Here is a 15,131-nt window from a genome sequence, read left to right as displayed (position 1 = left end):
AGGATTCTGAATAAACATCACGTCCAGGCTGGTAGTGATGTATATTCATTATCAGGACACTACAGTAATGTTAGTGTTTGTGTAAGTGACTGCACTAGCGATATAACTATATCGCTAGTGCAGTGTAAATGAATGGAGAGAAGTGCATGACGCTGATTGGTCACTGATTGGTCAGCGTCATACACTCCTCTGTACAACGCCCACTTGGTCATTAAGAAACTCATTAGCATAAAGCTAAAAATCGCTCATAAAGTGGTTTAACCCGTTAGTGACTGACCCATCGTGTTTCTACGTCGGTCACTAACGGGCTTTATTCCGATGCCATAGACTTTTTACGTCGCGGCATCGGAATAAAATAGCGCCGCCGGGGGGAGGTTTAGCTCCCTGCTCTCAGCTGCCGGAGGTAGCTGAGGGCTTGGAGCAGTGACTGGGGTCCGCTGTTTGCGGTCCCCATACCGGCGACCGCCATTACAATAAATGTGCCTCAGCAAATTATGATTTTATCTCCACTCACCATGTATGTTTGGTGAAAGGAGATAAAAAAAACTGCTGCTTAGGCCCCCTGCTGCCTCCGATCGTGTCCCCCGTCGTCCCCCCGTGCCCCCCTGTCCCTAACTGCCAGGAAAAAAAAGAAAATGGCGCACGCATGCGCTGTGTGTCTAAGGCAGCTATTCTGCCTGTACATAGAAACTGATCAGGGACCCTGATAATTGGTCCCTGATCATATGGTCACTGTGATATACCTATCACAGTGACCATAGTCCCATATTTACACAATACAGCACAAGATTTGTGCTCTTTCCCTCCCTCCTCTCACTGTAGTTGATCTGTGAGAGGAGAGAGAGAAATACTATAGAAATCTTGTGCTGTATTATACTGTGAAATACACCACATACTTACTCGCCAGTGTTCCGATATTGTCCGTAATCACGCCAGATTACCCGTAATCACGCCAGATTACCCGTAATTACTTGTTATCTCCGTAATTCTTTTTTTTTCTTCGCTAAATTAGTTTTAGTTGCTGTAATTAACTGCGGTTTACCGTATTTTTTTATTTTTTTCTTTTTTTACGTTAGTATATAAAAAAAAATACAAAAAAAATTAAAAATACAAAAAAAATAATAATTTACTTGTTAGTTTAGTGTTAGAAAATAATGAACCGCAGAAGCCACAGAATGTTCTCTGCAGAGCAGGCATACGCCATGCTATGCTCTAGCGGTTCCGGCAGTGATACGGACACTGCGTCAGAAGCAGAACTTGGCTCAGAAAGCGACACAAGTTCTGCTCTTTGCCACTGGACCCCCCAGCCCTATGGTGGTGGACGCAGCGGTCACCGGTGAAGCGTCAGGAGACGGGCCTAGTACTGCAGTCCCTCCCGCAATGTGGGATCCTGCAGTTTCTTTCTCCCCCCAAATTCCGCCATTTACAGCGACTCCAGGCATCAACTCTGATGTCACAAATTTTACCCCCTATAATTTATTTAATTTGTTTATAGGCGATCAGGTCCTGGAACTAATCGTCCAGCAGACGAATTTATACGCCAGGCAATTTGTTACCCAAAATCCCAGTTCTTACTGTTCCAGAGGATGGATCCCCACAACCGTCTGTGAAATGAAAAATTTTTGGGGAATTACCCTAAATATGGGGATAGTAAAAAAAACCTTCTATCCGCTCTTACTGGGCTACTAGCGCTATCCATAGCACGCCTGTATTTGCTGCTGTCATGACCCGAACACGCTATGAGACGCTAATGCGCTTCATGCACTTCTCGGACAACTCCCAAATCCCCCCAAGAAGTGACCCAGGCCATGATCGCCTCAACAAGTTGAGACCCCTCATCTCCCTCCTATCTGAGTCTTTTCTAAATTTGTACACCCCAGGCCAAAAAATAGCGGTAGTAGAGTCCCTTATGGCCTTCAAGGGCCGTCTATCGTTTCGCCAATATATCCCCTCCAAAAGAGCCCGATACGGAGTGAAACTCTATAAGGTGTGCGAGAGCACAACGGGCTACACCTGTGCCTTTTTCATTTATGAAGGCAGGGACCGCCACCTTAATCCCCCAGGATGCCCAGAGGATATTGGCATTAGTGGGAAAATTGTCTGGGAACTCATGGTGCCATTCCTACAAAAAGGGTACCATGTGTACACCGGCAATTACTACACCAGTGTCCCCCTGTATAAGTCCCTCCATGCTGCGAATACAGGGGCCTGTGGGACGGTACGAAAAAATAGAGTCGGCTTCCCTCAACGACTGGTGTCCAGGCGACTAGTAAGGGGTGCGTCACTCTCATTTGCAAGTGACCAGTTGCTCGCTGTCAAATGGAGTGACAAAAAGGACGTGTACATGCTCTCCACCGTGCACGAGGACACCACAGTGGCAGTGAGAGAGAGGGGCGCTACCTCTGATAAGAGGAAACCGGTCTGCGTGGTGGACTATAACAAGTTCATGGGGGGAGTCGATCTATCTGACCAGGTCCTACAACCGTACCTGGTCAAGCGCAAAACTAGGGCCTGGTATAAAAAGGTAGCGATCTACCTTATCCAGATGGCCACTTACAATAGTTATGTGCTCTATAAGACCCAGGGAACGCTCAATTTCCTCCAGTATCAGGAGAAAATTATAGAGCACCTCCTGTTTGACTTCCCCGCACCTGGAGACTCCTTTCAGTCGGAGAATGTCAAAAGGCTTACTGAGCGCCACTTCCTTCACCCCGTCCCTGCCACTGAGAGTAAGGAATACCCCCAAAGGTGAAGCCGGGTGTGCAGTAAACACGGAAGGAGGAGGGATACCCGGTTTTACTGCCCCATGTGCCCTTCAAATCCAGGCCTGTGCAACTACCCCTGTTTTGAGACCTACCACACCGTTTCTAATTATTAATTTTATCTATAATTTAGGGAACACCAAAAAGGGTGGGGTGGGGGGATTCTTTTTAGGGAGTCAATTTCATTTATTCATATTTTATTTTTCGTTTCTGAGCTTTCCAAGGGAGGGAGGGATTCTCACGGGGAGGTAGTAAAGTATTTATTTCAGACTGTAAAACTAATTTTCCCCTTTTTTGATTTTTTTTTTATACATTTCTTGGACAATTAAATCCAGGACTTGATCACTCACAAATGAATACTGTTTATTGTGCAGGAGCCCACATCTGTCTATTCATAACATGGACCCCACAAGTGTTCTTGAAATAAAAAATAAATGTGGGCATTGCATTTATTAGTAGATAAATCCAACACCTGCGGCCCGTGCCGCCCCTGAATTAGTGGAAGTCGTGCATTTTAGCAATGGTTACAAGAATAAATTGGGGATGTATTTCCTTTTTCTTATGACTATGTCCTGCCACATACAGCGGTTACATTCCTAATTCTGTACCGTGATACGGGCATGATATTTTTTTTTTGGAGGATCCCTAATAATCGAGCTGTTCCTTATCAATACACCATGGGCTTTGTTACGGTTCTTCTGGAAATACTGACATCACTTTGGGGATTAGTGATCCTTTACTGTTCCGATAGATGGTTTTGGACACTGTCCCTTTATATATTCTGTAGGTGATTGGTTGTTTTGTGCACATAGCGGTTCCTACCTTGCCGGGCAGGGGCCTGTTATGGTGTACCGCGTCACTTGGCACATTCGTCCCTCATAAGGATTGATGGAGCTAAAGAGACGTTGTACAACCAGTCACTGAAAAAAAAAAACCTTGTCATGACAGCCCTGCAGGTGTTCTTCTATCTAGTGAACAGACTCGAGTTTGCAACATAGTTGGATACATTTTCCTCCATTTGTTTGAAGATATTGCCCGTCACTACAGTACAGTTTATTTTTTCCTCTCTGACTGATTTTATATTAGGACAGAATTCTGTCCACAATGACATCATAATGGCACCAACTGCTTCTTCAGCAAGACATAGTCATAAGTACAGGCAAATACGTCTATAGCAACATGTATCCATTATGAATACACGGCTTCACTTCTCTTCTGTATGCCGCACAAATTTATTAATGTGGCATATTTCTAACAAAATAACCTTCTACCACGTCTCCTCTATTTCATGTGGAAACGTAATAAGAATTTGAAGAAAACATTATATACCCATAGTGTCTGAAATGATACCCATTATTTCCTCCTTTAAAAAAATGTTTGGTCCGCATGCCCACTACACCACTAGATGAATACCTTTAAGGGTTTAGTTTTTAAAATGGGGTCATTTCTGCGTGGTTTTTTTTTTTGTTCAGGCAGCTCAATGCCTCTAAATGCATGATATGGGGCCTAGAATTTATTCAATTGTGCCATGAAAGCCAAAGGGTGCTCCCTCTCTTTTTGGCCCAGCCACACGTCTAATAAGCAGATTGGGGCAACAATGAGAGTATTTTTGAAAACAGGAGAAATAGGGTGATAGATTTTTGGGTGTGTTTCTTCATTTTCATGTTCGCTTTACAAAGAAATCTGTCTTCAAACTGATATTTTTATGGAAAAAGTGATTTTTTATTTCTTTTCACCTGCTATGCATTAAATTTAGCAAAATACTGTGGCGTCAAAATACTCACTACACCCCTAGAAAAATACCTTAAGGGGTCTAGTTTTCTAAATGGGGTCGTTTGTGGGGAGTTTCTATCGTTCTGGTAGTTCAAAACCTCTCCAAATATACAGTGGGGCCTAAAACATTTTCAAGCAAAATATGAGTCCTGAAAGCCTCCGGGTGCTCCCTTCCTTTCAAGCCCTGCTGTGTGTCCAGGCAATGCATTAGAGTCACAATGGGGGCATTTTTGAAAACAGGAGAAACAGGGTGATAGATTTTGGGGTGTGTTCTTCATTCTTATGGTCGCTTTACACAGAAATAGGTCTTCAAAGTGATATTTTTATGGAAAAAGCGATTTTTTATTTTTTTTCACCTGCTATGCATTAAATTTAGCAAAAAACTGTGGGGTCAAAATACTCACTACACCCCTAGATAAATACATTAAGGGGTCTAGTTTTCTAAATGGGGTAGTTTATGGGGAGTTTCTATCGTTCTGGTAGTTCAAAACCTCTCCAAATATACAGTGGGGCCTAAAACATTTTCAAGCAAAATATGAGACCTGAAAGTCTCCGGGTGTTCCCTTCCTTTCGGGCCCTGCCGTGTGTCCAGGCAATGCATTAGGGTCACAATGTGGGCATTTTTGTAAAACAGGAGAAACAGGGTGATAGATTTTGGGGTGTGTTTCTTCATTCTCATGGTCGCTTTACAAAGAAATCGGTCTTCAAAGTTATACTTTTATGAAAAAAGTGAGATTATATTTTTTTACACCTGCGTTGCATGAATTCTTACAAAAAAACTCTGGGGTCAAAATACTTACAACACCCCTTAATAAATACCTTAAGGGGTGTAGTTTGCAAAATGGGGTCACTTGTGGGGGTTTCCACCATTCTGACACCTATGAGCCTCTGAAAACCTGGCTTGGTGCAGGAAAACCAAATGTACTTCAAAATGTATAAAATTATTACTAAACTTGTAAGTCTTCTAAATTGCTCAAAAAAAAAATGTTTTTTTCAAAAGTGCTGCCAAAATAGAGTAAAGAGATGGAAATATATATTTAATAAAAAAAATTGTACTGTATGTATGTACATATGTGACATATTGCCGTTAAACATAGGGAAAAATGATAATTTTTACAAAATTTCTTCATTTTTTCTATTTTTTTATTAATTTCTGTAAATCGTATCAGTCTACTTTTACCACTAAAATAAAGTACAACATGTGACGAAAAAACAATGTCAGAATTACTTGGATATTCAAAACTATTCTCTGATAAAGTCACACATACCAGATTTAACAAATCTGGCTTGGTCATTAAGGCCCAAACAGGCCCGGTCATTAAGGGGTTAAAATAGATTGTTTTTCGAAATAAAAAGCATTACTGTCACCTACATTATAGTGCCAATCTCCTTATGTAAGAGATAGGGCACTTATAATGTGGTGACAGAGCCTCTTTAAGGAGGAAATTCCTGGCAGAGTTCAGCCATTTTTCATATGTGTAACTGTCACATGTGTTTCTGACATATTGTTTTATTTCTTAGGGTAGAAAAGTCACTTTTGCTTCTTTGTTTTAATGACAGATAGGATTTTTTTCTACTGCTGTATTTTTTATTTTTTTTGCATTAGGTTCGCTTAACCCCTTAGCGCACCTTGACGTAACTGTACGTCGAGGTGAGCAGTAAGTTCGCGCACCTTGACGTGCAGTTACGTCTGAGCTTTGACAGTTAACCGCCGCGCGGTGCTACATCGCAGCGGCGGTTAACTGTGCAGGGTGTCTGCCCTGCATTCCCCGTTGCCGATCAGCGGCCCATCGCTGCTGATTTCGGCAGTTAACCCCTTAATTGCGGCGTTCAATTTGAACGCCACAATTAAGGTGTTTAGCGCCGATCGGCAGCCCCCATGTGAAATCACGGGGGCTGGCGATCGTACCCATGGCAACCGGACGCCAGACAATGGCTTCCGGGTTGCCATGTACAGAAGCCTATGAGGACCACCCGGAAGGTGGTCGTCGTAGGCTTCCTGTCAGTGTGACTGTCACGTCACAATGACAGTTGGAATGTATTACACTACGTGTGTAGTGTAATGTATTCCAGCAGCGATCAGAGCTGCAAGTCTAAGTTTCCCCTAGTGGGACAAGTGAAAAAAGTAAAAAAAAGAATAAAAATGTTTTAAAAAAAGTGTAAAAATCAAAGTTATTAGTGATATAAACAAGAACTGCTTTTTAAAAAAAAGTACACATATTTGGTATCACCGCGTTCGTAACGATCCCAACTATAAAACTATAATATTTTTTTTCCCGCACGGTGAACACCGCAAAAAAAATAAACGAAAAACTATGCCAGAATCACTATTTTTTGGGCACCACCCCTCCCAAAATATGCAATAAAAAGTGATCAAAACGTCGCATGTACGCCAAAATAGTACCGATACAAACTACAACCCGTCCCGCAAAAAACAAGCCCTTACACAGCTTTTTTGACTGAAAAATAAAAAAGTTATGGCTCTCATATGGCCAAACGCAGCAAAACATAAAAAAACCTATATACATACGGTATCGCCGTAATCGTACCGACCCGCAGAATAAAGTATAATGGTAATTTATAGCCCAGGGTAAACGCGTCAAAAATAAATAAAAATCATTGTCAGAATTTATGGTTTTTGGTCACCTGGCTCGCCGAAAAATGGCATAAAAAGTGATCAACAAAATCGCATGTACCCCAAAATGGTACCAATGAAAATTACAGATTGTCCCGCAACAAATAAGCCCTCACGCAGCTCCGGTGGTGAAAAAATAAAAAAAGTTCCGGCTCCCAGATTATGGCGATGCAAAATCTGCAGAGCGTTCCAAAAGCGGATAGGATCGGGTGCAATTTATAAATGCGACACCGGCCACATATCTGTGGATTATTATTTATTTACCCCATTATTATACCCTCTTATTATGCCCTGATGTACTCTGCCCAGCCTACATGTGCCCCCACATTATAAACTGAAATACCAGCAAAACGCAAGAGCTACTCCCAAGCAAAATATGCGCTCCAAAAGCCAAATGGCGTCCCGCCCTTCTGAGCCCTACAGCGTGCCCAAACAGCCGTTTACGTCCACCGATATGGCATCGCCATACCCGGGAGAACCCGGTTAATATTTTATGTGGTATTTGTGGCACAAACTGGGCACAACATATAGTGCACTAAAATGGTACATCAGTGGAAAATTGTAATTTTCACTCTGCACCATCCGCTGCGCATTAAACCCTTTGCGCACCATGACTTAATAGCATGTCGTGGTGTGGGATATATGGAGCGTCTCACGCGCTGAGCCCGCGCCATACGCTGCGGGTGTCAGCTGTGTATTACAGCTGATACCCGGGACTAACGGCCAGAAACAGCGATCACGCTGTTACAGGAGTCTGTAAAAATCACAATATACTGCAATACATTAGTATTGCAGTGTATTCTACCAGTGATCTAACGATTGCTGGTTCAAGTCTCCTATGGGGACTAATAAAATATGTAAAACCAAAAGTAAATAGTTATTATTAGTGGAAAAAATGTAATAAATATTTAAAGTCCAAATATAAACCCTTTTCACATTTTTTCTCTAAAGTAATGTAAAAAAATAAAAAAAATACACAAAATTGGTATCGCTGCGTCCGTAAAAGTCCAAGCTATTACAATATACCATTATTTAACTCACACGGTGAAGGCCGTGAAAAATAAAGAATTTTAAACTGCAAAATCTCAGTTTTTTGGTCACCTTGGCTCTACCAAAAAATGTAATAAAAAGTGCTCAAAAAGTCTTATGTACCAAAAAATGGTACCAATAAAAACTACAGCTTGTCCCGCAAAAAATAAGCCCTCCCACCACTCTATTGACGGAAAAATAAAAAAGTTGTCGCTCTCGGAAAGCGGGGAGGAAAAAGGAAAAAGAAAAAAGCAAAACATGGTTCAGTTCGGAAAGGGTTAATTATTTTCCAATGAAAAAACATTTATGACCACATGTGGGGTATAGCCGTACTCGGGAGAAATTGCTTTACAAATGTTGGGGTGCATTTTCTCCTTTGTGAAATTGAAAAAATTCAACATTTTAGTGGAAATAATGTTGATATTAATTTTCACAGCCTAATTCTAATAAATTCTGCAAAAGACGTGTGGGGCCTAAATGCTCACTATACCCCTAGATTCCTTAAGTGGTGTAGTTTCCCAAATGGGGTTACTTTTGGGGGGCTTACACTGTTTCGGTCTCTCAGTGGCTTTGCAAATTCGACATGACACCCAAAAACTATTCCAGCTAAATTTGTGCTCCAAAAGCCAAATAGCGCTCCTTCCCTTCTATGCCCCGGTGTGGGTCCAAACAGCAGTTTATTACCACATGTGGGGTATTTACGTAATCAGGAGAACTTGTTTTACAAATGTTGGGGTGCTTTTTCTCCTTTATTTCTTGTAAAAATTAAAAATGTCTAAGTTCTTACAGAAAAAAAGTCGATTTTTACCTTTACAGACTAATTCCAATGAATTCAGCAAAACAACTGTGGGGTCAAAATGCTAACTTTACCCCTAGAAAAATTCCTTGAGGGGTATAGTTTCCAAAATGGGGTCACTATTGGGGGGTTTCCACGGTTTTCATCCCTCCAGTGCATTGCAAACGCGACACGGCACTGAAAACTATTCCAGCAAAATCAGAAATCCAAATGGTGCTCCTTCTATTCTGAGGCCTGCTGTGGGTCCAAACAGCAGTTTATTACCACATATGGGGTATTGCTATAATCGTAAGAAATTGATTTACATATGTTGTTTTTTTTTTTCTACTTTATTCCTTGTAAAAATTTAACATTTCTAAGTTTTTTCACAAAAAAGGTAGATTTTCATCTTCATATACTAATTCAAATAAATTTAGCAAAAAAACTGTGGGTTCAAAATGCTAACTATACCCATAGATAAATTCCTTGAGGGGTATAGTTTCCAAAATGGGGACACTTTTGGGGGGTCTTTACTGTTTTGGTACCACAAGACCTATTCAAACCTGACATGGTGCCTAAAATATATTCTAAAAATAGGAGGCCCCAAAATCCACTAGGTGCTTCTTTGCTTCTGAGGCATGTGTTTCAGTCTATTACCGCACTAGGACCACATGTGGGATATTTCTAAAAACGGAAGAATCTGGGCAATAAATATTGAGATGCATTTCTTGGGTAAAACCTTCAGTGGTACAGAAAAAATGTATTACAAATGAATTTTCGAAGAAAAAAAATGAAATTTGTAAATTTCACCTCTACTTTGCTTTAATTCCTGTGAAACGCCTAAAGGGTTAAAACACTTTCTGAATGCTGTTTTGAATACTTTGATGGGTGCAGTTTTCAAAATGAGGTGACTTCTGGGGACTTTCTAATATATAGGGCCCTCAAAGCCATTTCAGAACTCAACTGGTCCTAGAAAAATAAAAGCACATTCAAAAAACGATGCAAACATAAAGTAGACATATAGGAAATGTTAACTAGTAAATATTTTGTGTGGTATTACTATCTGTTTTACAAGCAGATACATTACAATTTAGAAAAATTCAGATTTTTGCAAATTTTCTCTAAATTTTGGCGTTTTTGACAAATAAATATTGAATTTAACGACAAAATTTTTTCAGTATCATAAAGTACAGCATGTCACGAGAAAACAATCTCAGAATCGCTTGGATAGGCAAAAGCATTCCGGAGTTATTACCACATAAAGTGACACGTCAGATTTGCAAAAATCGGCTGTGTCCACAAGGCCAAAACAGGCTTAGACACTAAGGGGTTAAACAATATTTCATCTTTTGATTATACCATCCCTTTAAATGTATTTTTTTTTATATAGTATATTTCACATAGGGCCACAATAGATCTTTGGGGAAGGGGACGATAATTAATTGTTTGTTTCTTTTCTAGGCTATTTCAAAAATATAACTAGAGCTGCGTTAGAACTCTTCACTGTAATGTGACATTAGAAAGAGAGAAAGAGAATGGGGTATAGTGAGGACCAGCATCTCTCACTAAACAGTGGTCCCACAGAGATCACATGAGCACTATAAAGAAAGGGATAGGGAAGGCCAGAACTTCTCTCCAGGATCTCTAGCTGTCACTGACAACCAGACTCCAAACCTCCTCATACACAACAGTCTAGCCCCTTGGAGACAAAGATCCAATTGTCAAATCTGACATGTGTCACTTAAAGAGGCTCTGTCACCAGATTCTCAAATCCCTATCTCCTATTGCATGTGATCGGCACTGCAATGTAGATAACAGTAAAGTTTTTTTTTTTTTAAAAACGTTCATTTTTGGCCAAGTTATTAGCTATTTTATATATATGCAAATAAGCTTTGAAATGTCCAACTGGGCGTGTATTGTGTTTTTAACTGGGCGTGTTTACGTGTATGACGCTGACCAATCAGTGACCAGTCAGCGTCATACACTCCTCTCCATTCATTTACACAGCAGCGATGTGCAGCCGCATACACAGAGATTAACGTTAATCAAGTGTCCTGATAATGAATACACATGAAATCCAGCCTGGACGTCATGTGTATTCAGAATCCTGACACTTCTGACTCTTTTCTTTGAGATTTCCAGCAAGGGAAATGTCGCGAGATTACGCGTGGCTTGCTGGAATCTCACAGAAAAAATTCTGAAGTGTCAGGATTCTGAATACACATGACGTCCAGTTGGACTTAACGAAAAAAAAACACCCAATTGTCCATTTCAAAGCTCATTTGCATATATATAAAATAGCTCATAACTTGGACAAAAATTAACGTTTTAAAAAAAACCAAAAACGTTACTGTTATCTACATTGCAGCGCCGATCACATCCAATAGGTGATAGGAATTTGAGAATCTGGTGACAGAGCCTCTTTAATGCGATAATAACTTTAGAATGATTTTACTTATTAAAATTATATTTATCCCTTTTTTTCTGTAGCCCAGTAGGTGTAGACTTAAAAACACAATTTTATATTTAATGCCTAGATTCTGCAGTTTTTAGAAGTATCCAATATGTGGCCCTAGTGTTCTACTGGACTCAAACACAGGTTTTAGAAATGACCTTGTGGATTTTGGGGCCTTATTTTTATTGGAATGTTTTCCAGGCACCTCAGTAGATTTGCACAGGTCTTTAGGTGCCAAAATATAAGAAAGACCAACAAAAATACCCCATTTTGAATACTATACCCCTCAAGGAATTCATATAGGGATGTAGTAAGCATTTTGACCCCACATGTGCTTCATAGAATTTATTAGAATTGAGCCATGAAGATGAAAATCTGCATTTTGTATAATAAAATGTAGATTTTTTTTAATTTCCGCACGCAAAAAAGGAGAAAAAGCACCCCAACATATGTAAAGTTATTTCTCCCGAGTATGAAAATACCCCATATGTGGTGATAAACGGCTGTTTAGGCACAGTGCAGGGCTCAGAAGGGAAGGAGCGGAATTTGGTTTTTGGAGCTCAAGTTTTGATGGAATGGTTTGCGGAGGGCGTGTCGCATTTGCCAAGCCCCTGAGGGACCACAACAGTGGAAACCCCCCAAAATTTACCCCATTTTGAAAACTACACCCCTTAAAGGAACAGTGTCATCACAAATTTATTTTTCATATGTTAAAGATGTTAGTGCTTTATTAAAAACGTTTATATTTATTTGTGTGTTTGTGTTTTACTTTTTCTTATTTTTACACTTTTTCTTCCCTATGGGGGCTGCCATTTTTTGTTCCATTTCTGTATGTGTCGATTAACGACACATACTGACATGGAATACGGCAGCCACAGTCCCATAGGGACTGCGAACGGCTCCCGTCCCATCCACTTCAGTGTACGCCGTCTGTGTGGGAACTGCGCATGCGCCGCTCCCACACAGTCCAATTTGAAATTGGCGCCGTCCGGCGCCATTTTCCTGTGGACCGGAAGTCGCGGCCGGACAGTAAGATTACTACTTCCGGTCGCGGCTTCCGGACTTGTGCATTTGGACCAGCGGCAGCAGACGGAGCGGACGGGCCGGAGGGAGCCGCGGCGGCAGGAGCAGGTAAGAGATTTCAATGTATGTTCGTGTTTGTGTACGTTTACTATTGTATGTTAACCTTCTACACTGTGTGTTAGCTCAAAAAATGGCGACACACAGTGTAGTAGGTTAGACCGTTCAAACCCCTCGTTTATCCCGGCACTAGCCAGGATAAAGGAGGGGGGATGCTGAGAGCTCACTAGAGCGAGGGCTTTTTACCCAATTTTGCAATGCTGCAATTTTGGGAATAGCTCCATCTAGTGACCAGCAATGGGAAATATTATAAATTAGAATCTAATTTATAATATTTCCTGACTCGTGAAAAAAATAAAAAAAATTTGAACAATGTTTAATCACCTACACACTAAATGTTTAATTAAAAAAAAACAAACATGTTTTTCTGGCAACACATTCCCTTTAAGGAATTTATCTAGGTGAATTTATCTAGGTGTCTCACTGCACATGCGTGGGGAGCCCCGTCACGCTGCAACGTGCGTAGCCCTGGGGCATTCGCACTGCGTACGGGTGGGCGCCATCCTCTGTACTCCTGCGCACTGGACGTGTGCGGGCAACTGACGGGCGTGGTCTCAGTCACGGCTCCGGTGCGTGCGCATTGCGCTTGGGTGGACGCCGGTGGAGTAGGCAGCATGGTGCTCGTCGGGAGGAACTTAGGGAGACACAAAATGTAAAAAATGTTTGTTAAGTACAGTGGTCCAGCCATCTTTTATACATATGGGGTAGTACAAATAAAGCTGCATGAGCCAGTCACCAGCCAGTGTCTGTGTATGTCAGACATGAAGTGCATTAGGGTGCAAGGAGTGTAGGGAATACTGCTGAATGAAGGGGCCTCATGACTAATGTAAATGGGGGGCCAGGGAAAGAAGTTAGATGAGGTAATGTTATAGGCCTGTCTAAAAAGATGTGTTTTCAGGGCACATTTAAAACTGTGGATGTTGGGAATTGACCTGATTGTCTGGGGTAGTGCATTCCAGAGGACTGGTGCAGCGTGAGAAAAATTGGAGACGGGAGTGGGAGCTTCGGATTATGGCGGATGTTTATCTAAGGTCGTTGACAGAACGTAGAGCACGATTAGGGTGGTAGGCAGAGATGAGGGAGCATATGTAAGGTGGTGCAGCACTGTGGAGAGCTTTGTGGGCGAGAGTAGTAAGTTTGAATTTAATTCTGAAGGGTATGGGCAACCAGTGCAGTGACTGGCAGAGGGTAGAGGCATTGGTGCAGCGGTTGGTCAGAAAGATGAGCCTGGCTGCTGAATTAGGGATAGATTGGAGAGGGGGAACATTAGTGAGTAGAAGACCGATTAGTAATGAGTTACAGTAGTCAAGACGAGAGTGAATCAGAGCAACAATGAGAGTTTTGGCTGTTTCCGCAGTAAGAAAAGGGCAGATTCTGGAGATGTTTTTGAGGTGAAAATTACAGGAACGTGTAAGGGATTGAATGTGCGAAGTAAAGATAAGATCTGAGTCAAAAATAACCCCAAGACAGTGGGCATGCTGCCTGGAAGTTATGGTAGTGCTACACACTGAGATGGAGACATCAGTTTTATAAAGATTACGTTTCTTATAGAGAGAGGACGTGATGTTAGAGACAGCGGACAGACAATCACTGGTGTTTTGTATTAGAGCAGGGGTGATGTCATGGGAAGAGGCATATAATTGGGTGCCATCAGCATAGAGATGGTACTAGAAGCCAAATCTACTGATGGTTTGTCCAATAGTGGCTGTGTAGAGAGAAAAGAGAAGTGGACCCAGGACTGATCCCTGAAATACCCCGATAGCAAGGGGAAGAGGAGAAGAAGTAGAACCAGCAAATTATACACTGAACGAGTGGTAAGGGTAATAGGAAGAAAACCAAGTGAGGGCGTTGTCTTTAAGGCCATTAGAGTGGAGCATGTTAAGTAGGAGTTTGTGGTCTACATGTCAAAGGCTGCAGAGAGATCCAGAAGAATCAGTAGAGAGTATTTGCCGTTAGATTCGGCCGCCAAGAGATGGTTTGAGACTTTAGTAAGGGCTGTGGGGTGTAGGGAAGAGACACGATTTGTCTTTTGGTGTTAATAGTTTGCTGCAATGGGTTGTGAACGCCATGTCGCATTTGCTAAGCTCCTAAGGGACCAAAACAGTGGAAACCCCCCAAAAGTTACCCTGTTTTGGAAACTACGCCCCTCAAGGAATTTATCTAGGGCTATAGTGAACATTTTGACCCCACAGTTTTAGGCTGTGAAAATAAAAATCTACATGTTTTCCAATAAATGGTATTTTTAATTAAAATGTTTCCATTTTCACAATAAATAAAGGAGAAAAGCATACCAACATTTGTGGAGCAATCTCTCCCGAATAAAAAAATATCCAATATGTGGTCATAAACTGTTGTTTCGGCACATGGCAGGCTCAGAAGGGAAAAGACGCCATTTGGCTTTTGGATCGCTGATTTTGCTTGATTGATTTCTCGGCACCATGTCGCTTTTGCAAAGCCCCTAAGGCACCAGTGCAGTGGAAACACCCCCAAAAGTAACTCCATTTGGGAAACTGCACCCCTTGAGGAATTCATCTAGGGGCGTACTAAGTTTTTGGAGCTAAA

This window comes from Rhinoderma darwinii, chromosome 1 (assembly GCF_050947455.1).
Source record: "Rhinoderma darwinii isolate aRhiDar2 chromosome 1, aRhiDar2.hap1, whole genome shotgun sequence".
Lineage (NCBI taxonomy): Eukaryota > Metazoa > Chordata > Amphibia > Anura > Rhinodermatidae > Rhinoderma > Rhinoderma darwinii.
This window is presented reverse-complemented; position numbering follows the sequence as displayed.